The sequence below is a fragment of the Vicugna pacos genome, unplaced genomic scaffold (genome assembly GCF_048564905.1).
Source record: "Vicugna pacos unplaced genomic scaffold, VicPac4 scaffold_104, whole genome shotgun sequence".
NCBI lineage: Eukaryota > Metazoa > Chordata > Mammalia > Artiodactyla > Camelidae > Vicugna > Vicugna pacos.
In genome coordinates this window covers 6887447-6897225 of record NW_027328784.1, presented here as the reverse complement: position 1 = coordinate 6897225, position 9779 = coordinate 6887447, and positions in this window count along the sequence as shown.

Below are 9779 nucleotides of genomic sequence, written 5' to 3'. Positions count from 1 at the left end.
AGTGGAGTTTGCAACTGAAAAGAAACTTTGTGTTCCCTTCAAGCTAGGTGAAGGACGGCTTTCACACACACTTATCTCTCAGAACTGAGCATGTGGAGAGACGTTCGTTCATCCAGCACAAAGGGAACGGGTTGCAGGAGAAACCGTTACTCTGGTTTCTCAGTCTGTTTCCTAGTGCCGGTTTGATGTGCCTGCCGTTTTCACTGTAAAACCGAGTTGGAGCTTGTACTTCCCCATATATATGTATGGAGTGGAGTTTGCAACTGAAAAGAAACTTTGTGTTCCCTTCAAGCTAGGTGAAGGACGGCTTTCACACACACTTATCTCTCAGAACTGAGCATGTGGAGAGACGTTCGTTCATCCAGCACAAAGGGAACGGGTTGCCAGAGAAACCCTTACTCTGGTTTCTCAGTCTGTTTCCTAGTGCCGGTTTGAAGTGCCTGCCGTTTTCACTGTAAAACCGAGTTGGAGCTTGTACCTCCCAATATATATGTATGGAGTGGAGTTTGCAACTGAAAAGAAACTTTGTGTTCCCTTCAAGCTAGGTGAAGGACGGCTTTCAAACACACTTACCTCTCAGAACTGAGCATGTGCAGAGACGTTCGTTCATCCAGCACGAAGGGAACGGGTTGCAGGATAAACCCTTACTCTGGTTTCCCAGTCTGTTTCCTAGTGCCGGTTTGAAGTGCCTGCCGTTTTCACTGTAAAACCGAGTTGGAGCTTGTACCTGCCCATATATATGTATGGAGTGGAGTTTGCAACTGAAAAGAAACTTTGTGTTCCCTTCAAGCTAGGTGAAGGACGGCTTTCACACACAATTATCTCTCAGAACTGAGCATGTGGAGAGACGTTCGTTCATCCAGCACAAAGGGAACGGGTTGCAGGAGAAACCCTTACTCTGGTTTCTCAGTCTGTTTCCTAGTGCCGGTTTGAAGTGCCTGCCGTTTTCAATGTAAAACCGAGTTGGAGCTTGTTCCTCCCCATATATATGTATGCAGTGGAGTTTGCAACTGAAAAGAAACTTTGTGTTCCCTTCAAGCTAGGTGAAGGACGGCTTTCACACACATTATCTCTCAGAACTGAGCATGTGGAGAGACGTTCGTTCATCCAGCACAAAGGGAACGGGTTGCAGGAGAAACCCTTACTCGGGTTTCCCCGTCTGTTTCCTAGTGCCGGTTTGAAGTGCCTGCCGTTTTCACTGTAAAACCGAGTTGGAGCTTGTACCTCCCCATATATATGTATGGAGTGGAGTTTGCAACTGAAAAGAAACTTTGTGTTCCCTTCAAGCTAGGTGAAGGACGGCTTTCAAACACACTTATCTCTCAGACCTGAGCATGTGGAGAGACGTTCGTTCATCCAGCACAAAGGGAACGGGTTGCAGGAGAAACCCTTACTCTGGTTTCTCAGTCTGTTTCCTAGTGCCGGTTTGAAGTGCCTGCCGTTTTCACTGTAAAACCGAGTTGGAGCTTGTACCTCCCCATATATATGTATGGAGTGGAGTTTGCAACTGAAAAGAAACTTTGTGTTCCCTTCAAGCTAGGTGAAGGACGGCTTTCACACACACTTATCTCTCAGAACTGAGCATGTGGAGAGACGTTCGTTCATCCAGCACAAAGGGAACGGGTTGCAGGAGAAACCCTTACTCTGGTTTCCCAGTCTGTTTCCTAGTGCCGGTTTGAAGTGCCTGCCGTTTTCACTGTAAAACCGAGTTGGAGCTTGTACCTGCCCATATATATGTATGGAGTGGAGTTTGCAACTGAAAAGAAACTTTGTGTTCCCTTCAAGCTAGGTGAAGGACGGCTTTCACACACACTTATCTCTCAGAACTGAGCATGTGGAGAGACGTTCGTTCATCCAGCACAAAGGGAACGGGTTGCAGGAGAAACCCTTACTCTGGTTTCTCAGTCTGTTTCCTAGTGCCGGTTTGAAGTGCCTGCCGTTTTCAGTGTAAAACCGAGTTGGAGCTTGTACCTCCCCATATATATGTATGCAGGGTAGTTGGCAACTGAAAATAAACTATGTGTTCCCTTCAAGCTAGGTGAAGGACGGCTTTCACACACAATTATCTCTCAGAACTGAGCATGTGGAGAGACGTTCGTTCATCCAGCACAAAGGGAACGGGTTGCAGGAGAAACCCTTACTCTGGTTTCTCAGTCTGTTTTCTAGTGCCGGTTTGAAGTGCCTGCCGTTTTTACTGTAAAACCGAGTTGGAGCTTGTACCTCCCCATATATATGTATGGAGTGGAGTTTGCAACTGAAAAGAAACTTTGTGTTCCCTTCAAGCTAGGTGAAGGACGGCTTTCACACACACTTATCTCTCAGAACTGAGCATGTGGAGAGACGTTCGTTCATCCAGCACAAAGGGAACGGGTTGCAGGAGAAACCCTTACTCTGGTTTCCCAGTCTGTTTCCTAGTGACGGTTTGAAGTGCCTGCCTTTTTCACTGTAAAACCGAGTTGGAGCTTGTACCTCCCAATATATATGTATGGAGTGGAGTTTGCAACTGAAAAGAAACTTTGTGTTCCCTTCAAGCTAGGTGAAGGACGGCTTTCAAACACACTTATCTCTCAGAACTGAGCATGTGGAGAGACGTTCGTTCATCCAGCACAAAGGGAACGGGTTGCAGGATAAACCCTTACTCTGGTTTCCCAGTCTGTTTCCTAGTGCCGGTTTGAAGTGCCTGCCGTTTTCACTGTAAAACCGAGTTGGAGCTTGTACCTGCCCATATATATGTATGGAGTGGAGTTTGCAACTGAAAAGAAACTTTGTGTTCCCTTCAAGCTAGGTGAAGGACGGCTTTCACACACAATTATCTCTCAGAACTGAGCATGTGGAGAGACGTTCGTTCATCCAGCACAAAGGGAACGGGTTGCAGGAGAAACCCTTACTCTGGTTTCTCAGTCTGTTTCCTAGTGCCGGTTTGAAGTGCCTGCCGTTTTCAATGTAAAACCGAGTTGGAGCTTGTTCCTCCCCATATATATGTATGCAGTGGAGTTTGCAACTGAAAAGAAACTTTGTGTTCCCTTCAAGCTAGGTGAAGGACGGCTTTCAAACACACTTATCTCTCAGAACTGAGCATGTGGAGAGACGTTCGTTCATCCAGCACAAAGGGAACGGGTTGCAGGTGAAACCCTTACTCTGGTTTCCCAGTCTGTTTCCTAGTGCCGGTTTGAAGTGCCTGCCTTTTTCACTGTAAAACCGAGTTGAAGCTTGTACCTCCCCATATATATGTATGGAGTGGAGTTTGCAACTGAAAAGAAACTTTGTGTTCCCTTCAAGCTAGGTGAAAGACGGCTTTCACACACACTTATCTCTCAGAACTGAGCATGTGGAGAGACGTTCGTTCATCCAGCACAAAGGGAACGGGTTGCAGGAGAAACCCTTACTCTGGTTTCTCAGTCTGTTTCCTAGTGCCGGTTTGAAGTGCCTGCCGTTTTCACTGTAAAACCGAGTTGGAGCTTGTACCTCCCCATATATATGTATGGAGTGGAGTTTGCAACTGAAAAGAAACTTTGTGTTCCCTTCAAGCTAGGTGAAGGACGGCTTTCAAACACACTTATCTCTCAGAACTGAGCATGGGCAGAGACGTTTGTTCATCCAGCACAAAGGGAACGGGTTGCAGGAGAAACCCTTACTCTGGTTTCTCAGTCTGTTTCCTAGTGCCGGTTTGAAGTGCCTGCCATTTTCACTGTAAAACCGAGTTGGAGCTTGTACCTCCCCATATATATGTATGGAGTGGAGTTTGCAACTGAAAAGAAACTTTGTGTTCCCTTCAAGCTAGGTGAAGGACGGCTTTCAAACACACTTATCTCTCAGAACTGAGCATGTGGAGAGACGTTCGTTCAACCAGCACAAAGGGAACGGGTTGCAGGTGAAACCCTTACTCTGGTTTCCCAGTCTGTTTCCTAGTGCCGGTTTGAAGTGCCTGCCTTTTTCACTGTAAAACCGAGTTGAAGCTTGTACCTCCCCATATATATGTATGGAGTGGAGTTTGCAACTGAAAAGAAACTTTGTGTTCCCTTCAAGCTAGGTGAAGGACGGCTTTCAAACACACTTATCTCTCAGACCTGAGCATGTGGAGAGACGTTCGTTCATCCAGCACAAAGGGAACGGGTTGCAGGAGAAACCCTTACTCTGGTTTCTCAGTCTGTTTCCTAGTGCCGGTTTGAAGTGCCTGCCGTTTTCACTGTAAAACCGAGTTGGAGCTTGTACCACCCCATATATATGTATGCAGTGGAGTTTGCAACTGAAAAGAAACTTTGTGTTCCCTTCAAGCTAGGTGAAGGACGGCTTTCACACACACTTATCTCTCAGAACTGAGCATGTGGAGAGACGTTCGTTCATCCAGCACAAAGGGAACGGGTTGCAGGAGAAACCCTTACTCGGGTGTCCCAGTCTGTTTCCTAGTGCCGGTTTGAAGTGCCTGCCGTTTTCACTGTAAAACCGAGTTGGAGCTTGTACCTCCCCATATATATGTATGGAGTGGAGTTTGCAACTGAAAAGAAACTTTGTGTTCCCTTCAAGTTAGGTGAAGGACGGCTTTCAAACACACTTCTCTCTCAGACCTGAGCATGTGGAGAGACGTTCGTTCATCCAGCACAAAGGGAACGGGTTGCAGGAGAAACCCTTACTCTGGTTTCTCAGTCTGTTTCCTAGTGCCGGTTTGAAGTGCCTGCCGTTTTCACTGTAAAACCGAGTTGGAGCTTGTACCACCCCATATATATGTATGCAGTGGAGTTTGCAACTGAGAAGAAACTTTGTGTTCCCTTCAAGCTAGGTGAAGGACGGCTTTCACACACACTTATCTCTCAGAACTGAGCATGTGGAGAGACGTTCGTTCATCCAGCACAAAGTGAACGGGTTGCAGAAGAAACCCTTACTCTGGTTTCCCAGTCTGTTTCCTAGTGCCGGTTTGAAGTGCCTGCCGTTTTCACTGTAAAACCGAGTTGGAGCTTGTACCTGCCCATATATATGTATGGAGTGGAGTTTGCAACTGAAAAGAAACTTTGTGTTCCCTTCAAGCTAGGTGAAGGACGGCTTTCACACACAATTATCTCTCAGAACTGAGCATGTGGAGAGACGTTCGTTCATCCAGCACAAAGGGAACGGGTTGCAGGAGAAACCCTTACTCTGGTTTCTCAGTCTGTTTCCTAGTGCCGGTTTGAAGTGCCTGCCGTTTTCAATGTAAAACCGAGTTGGAGCTTGTTCCTCCCCATATATATGTATGCAGTGGAGTTTGCAACTGAAAAGAAACTTTGTGTTCCCTTCAAGCTAGGTGAAGGACGGCTTTCACACACACTTATCTCTCAGAACTGAGCATGTGGAGAGACGTTCGTTCATCCAGCACAAAGGGAACGGGTTGCAGGAGAAACCCTTACTCGGGTTTCCCAGTCTGTTTCCTAGTGCCGGTTTGAAGTGCCTGCCGTTTTCACTGTAAAACCGAGTTGGAGCTTGTACCTCCCCATATATATGTATGGAGTGGAGTTTGCAACTGAAAAGAAACTTTGTGTTCCCTTCAAGCTAGGTGAAGGACGGCTTTCAAACACACTTATCTCTCAGACCTGAGCATGTGGAGAGACGTTCGTTCATCCAGCACAAAGGGAACGGGTTGCAGGAGAAACCCTTACTCTGGTTTCTCAGTCTGTTTCCTAGTGCCGGTTTGAAGTGCCTGCCGTTTTCACTGTAAAACCGAGTTGGAGCTTGTACCACCCCATATATATGTATGCAGTGGAGTTTGCAACTGAAAAGAAACTTTGTGTTCCCTTCAAGCTAGGTGAAGGACGGCTTTCACACACACTTATCTCTCAGAACTGAGCATGTGGAGAGACGTTCGTTCATCCAGCACAAAGTGAACGGGTTGCAGAAGAAACCCTTACTCTGGTTTCCCAGTCTGTTTCCTAGTGCCGGTTTGAAGTGCCTGCCGTTTTCACTGTAAAACCGAGTTGGAGCTTGTACCTGCCCATATATATGTATGGAGTGGAGTTTGCAACTGAAAAGAAACTTTGTGTTCCCTTCAAGCTAGGTGAAGGACGGCTTTCACACACACTTATCTCTCAGAACTGAGCATGTGGAGAGACGTTCGTTCATCCAGCACAAAGGGAACGGGTTGCAGGAGAAACCCTTACTCTGGTTTCTCAGTCTGTTTCCTAGTGCCGGTTTGAAGTGCCTGCCGTTTTCACTGTAAAACCGAGTTGGAGCTTGTACCACCCCATATATATGTATGCAGTGGAGTTTGCAACTGAAAAGAAACTTTGTGTTCCCTTCAAGCTACGTGAAGGACGGCTTTCACACACACTTATCTCTCAGAACTGAGCATGTGGAGAGACGTTCGTTCATCCAGCACAAAGTGAACGGGTTGCAGGAGAAACCCTTACTCTGGTTTCCCAGTCTGTTTCCTAGTGCCGGTTTGAAGTGCCTGCCGTTTTCACTGTAAAACCGAGTTGGAGCTTGTACCTGCCCATATATATGTATGGAGTGGAGTTTGCAACTGAAAAGAAACTTTGTGTTCCCTTCAAGCTAGGTGAAGGACGGCTTTCACACACAATTATCTCTCAGAACTGAGCATGTGGAGAGACGTTCGTTCATCCAGCACAAAGGGAACGGGTTGCAGGAGAAACCCTTACTCTGGTTTCTCAGTCTGTTTCCTAGTGCCGGTTTGAAGTGCCTGCCGTTTTCACTGTAAAACCGAGTTGGAGCTTGTACCTCCCCATATATATGTATGCAGTGGAGTTTGCAACTGAAAAGAAACTTTGTGTTCCCTTCAAGCTAGGTGAAGGACGGCTTTCACACACACTTATCTCTCAGAACTGAGCATGTGGAGAGACGTTCGTTCATCCAGCACAAAGGGAACGGGTTGCAGGAGAAACCCTTACTCGGGTTTCCCAGTCTGTTTCCTAGTGCCGGTTTGAAGTGCCTGCCGTTTTCAGTGTAAAACCGAGTTGGAGCTTGTACCTCCCCATATATATGTATGGAGTGGAGTTTGCAACTGAAAAGAAACTTTGTGTTCCCTTCAAGCTAGGTGAAGGACGGCTTTCAAACACACTTATCTCTCAGACCTGAGCATGTGGAGAGACGTTCGTTCATCCAGCACAAAGGGAACGGGTTGCAGGAGAAACCCTTACTCTGGTTTCTCAGTCTGTTTCCTAGTGCCGGTTTGAAGTGCCTGCCGTTTTCACTGTAAAACCGAGTTGGAGCTTGTACCACCCCATATATATGTATGCAGTGGAGTTTGCAACTGAAAAGAAACTTTGTGTTCCCTTCAAGCTAGGTGAAGGACGGCTTTCACACACACTTATCTCTCAGAACTGAGCATGTGGAGAGACGTTCGTTCATCCAGCACAAAGTGAACGGGTTGCAGAAGAAACCCTTACTCTGGTTTCCCAGTCTGTTTCCTAGTGCCGGTTTGAAGTGCCTGCCGTTTTCACTGTAAAACCGAGTTGGAGCTTGTACCTGCCCATATATATGTATGGAGTGGAGTTTGCAACTGAAAAGAAACTTTGTGTTCCCTTCAAGCTAGGTGAAGGACGGCTTTCACACACACTTATCTCTCAGAACTGAGCATGTGGAGAGACGTTCGTTCATCCAGCACAAAGGGAACGGGTTGCAGGAGAAACCCTTACTCTGGTTTCTCAGTCTGTTTCCTAGTGCCGGTTTGAAGTGCCTGCCGTTTTCACTGTAAAACCGAGTTGGAGCTTGTACCACCCCATATATATGTATGCAGTGGAGTTTGCAACTGAAAAGAAACTTTGTGTTCCCTTCAAGCTACGTGAAGGACGGCTTTCACACACACTTATCTCTCAGAACTGAGCATGTGGAGAGACGTTCGTTCATCCAGCACAAAGTGAACGGGTTGCAGGAGAAACCCTTACTCTGGTTTCCCAGTCTGTTTCCTAGTGCCGGTTTGAAGTGCCTGCCGTTTTCACTGTAAAACCGAGTTGGAGCTTGTACCTGCCCATATATATGTATGGAGTGGAGTTTGCAACTGAAAAGAAACTTTGTGTTCCCTTCAAGCTAGGTGAAGGACGGCTTTCACACACAATTATCTCTCAGAACTGAGCATGTGGAGAGACGTTCGTTCATCCAGCACAAAGGGAACGGGTTGCAGGAGAAACCCTTACTCTGGTTTCTCAGTCTGTTTCCTAGTGCCGGTTTGAAGTGCCTGCCGTTTTCACTGTAAAACCGAGTTGGAGCTTGTACCTCCCCATATATATGTATGCAGTGGAGTTTGCAACTGAAAAGAAACTTTGTGTTCCCTTCAAGCTAGGTGAAGGACGGCTTTCACACACACTTATCTCTCAGAACTGAGCATGTGGAGAGACGTTCGTTCATCCAGCACAAAGGGAACGGGTTGCAGGAGAAACCCTTACTCTGGTTTCCCAGTCTGTTTCCTAGTGCCGCTTTGATGTGCCTGCCGTTTTCACTGTAAAACCGAGTTGGAGCTTGTTCCTCCCCATATATATGTATGGATTGGAATTTGCAACTGAAAAGAATCTTTGTGTTCCATTCAAGCTAGGTGAAAGACGGCTTTCACACACACTTATCTCTCAGAACTGAGCATGTGGAGAGACGTTCGTTCATCCAGCACAAAGGGAACGGGTTGCAGGAGAAACCCTTACTCTGGTTTCTCAGTCTGTTTCCTAGTGCCGGTTTGAAGTGCCTGCCGTTTTCACTGTAAAACCGAGTTGGAGCTTGTACCTCCCCATATATATGTATGCAGTGTAGTTGGCAACTGAAAATAAACTATGTGTTCCCTTCAAGCTAGGTGAAGGACGGCTTTCACACACAATTATCTCTCAGAACTGAGCATGTGGAGAGACGTTCGTTCATCCAGCACAAAGGGAACGGGTTGCAGGAGAAACCCTTACTCTGGTTTCTCAGTCTGTTTTCTAGTGCCGGTTTGAAGTGCCTGCCGTTTTTACAGTAAAACCGAGTTAGAGCTTGTTCCTCCCCATATATATGTATGGAGTGGAGTTTGCAACTGAAAAGAAACTTTGTGTTCCCTTCAAGCTAGGTGAAGGACGGCTTTCACACACAATTATCTCTCAGAACTGAGCATGTGGAGAGACGTTCGTTCATCCAGCACAAAGGGAACGGGTTGCAGGAGAAACCGTTACTCTGGTTTCTCAGTCTGTTTCCTAGTGCCGGTTTGATGTGCCTGCCGTTTTCACTGTAAAACCGAGTTGGAGCTTGTACTTCCCCATATATATGTATGGAGTGGAGTTTGCAACTGAAAAGAAACTTTGTGTTCCCTTCAAGCTAGGTGAAGGACGGCTTTCACACACACTTATCTCTCAGAACTGAGCATGTGGAGAGACGTTCGTTCATCCAGCACAAAGGGAACGGGTTGCCAGAGAAACCCTTACTCTGGTTTCTCAGTCTGTTTCCTAGTGCCGGTTTGAAGTGCCTGCCGTTTTCACTGTAAAACCGAGTTGGAGCTTGTACCTCCCAATATATATGTATGGAGTGGAGTTTGCAACTGAAAAGAAACTTTGTGTTCCCTTCAAGCTAGGTGAAGGACGGCTTTCAAACACACTTATCTCTCAGAACTGAGCATGTGCAGAGACGTTCGTTCATCCAGCACAAAGGGAACGGGTTGCAGGAGAAACCCTTACTCTGGTTTCCCAGTCTGTTTCCTAGTGCCGGTTTGAAGTGCCTGCCGTTTTCACTGTAAAACCGAGTTGGAGCTTGTACCTGCCCATATATATGTATGGAGTGGAGTTTGCAACTGAAAAGAAACTTTGTGTTCCCTTCAAGCTAGGTGAAGGACGGCTTTCACACAC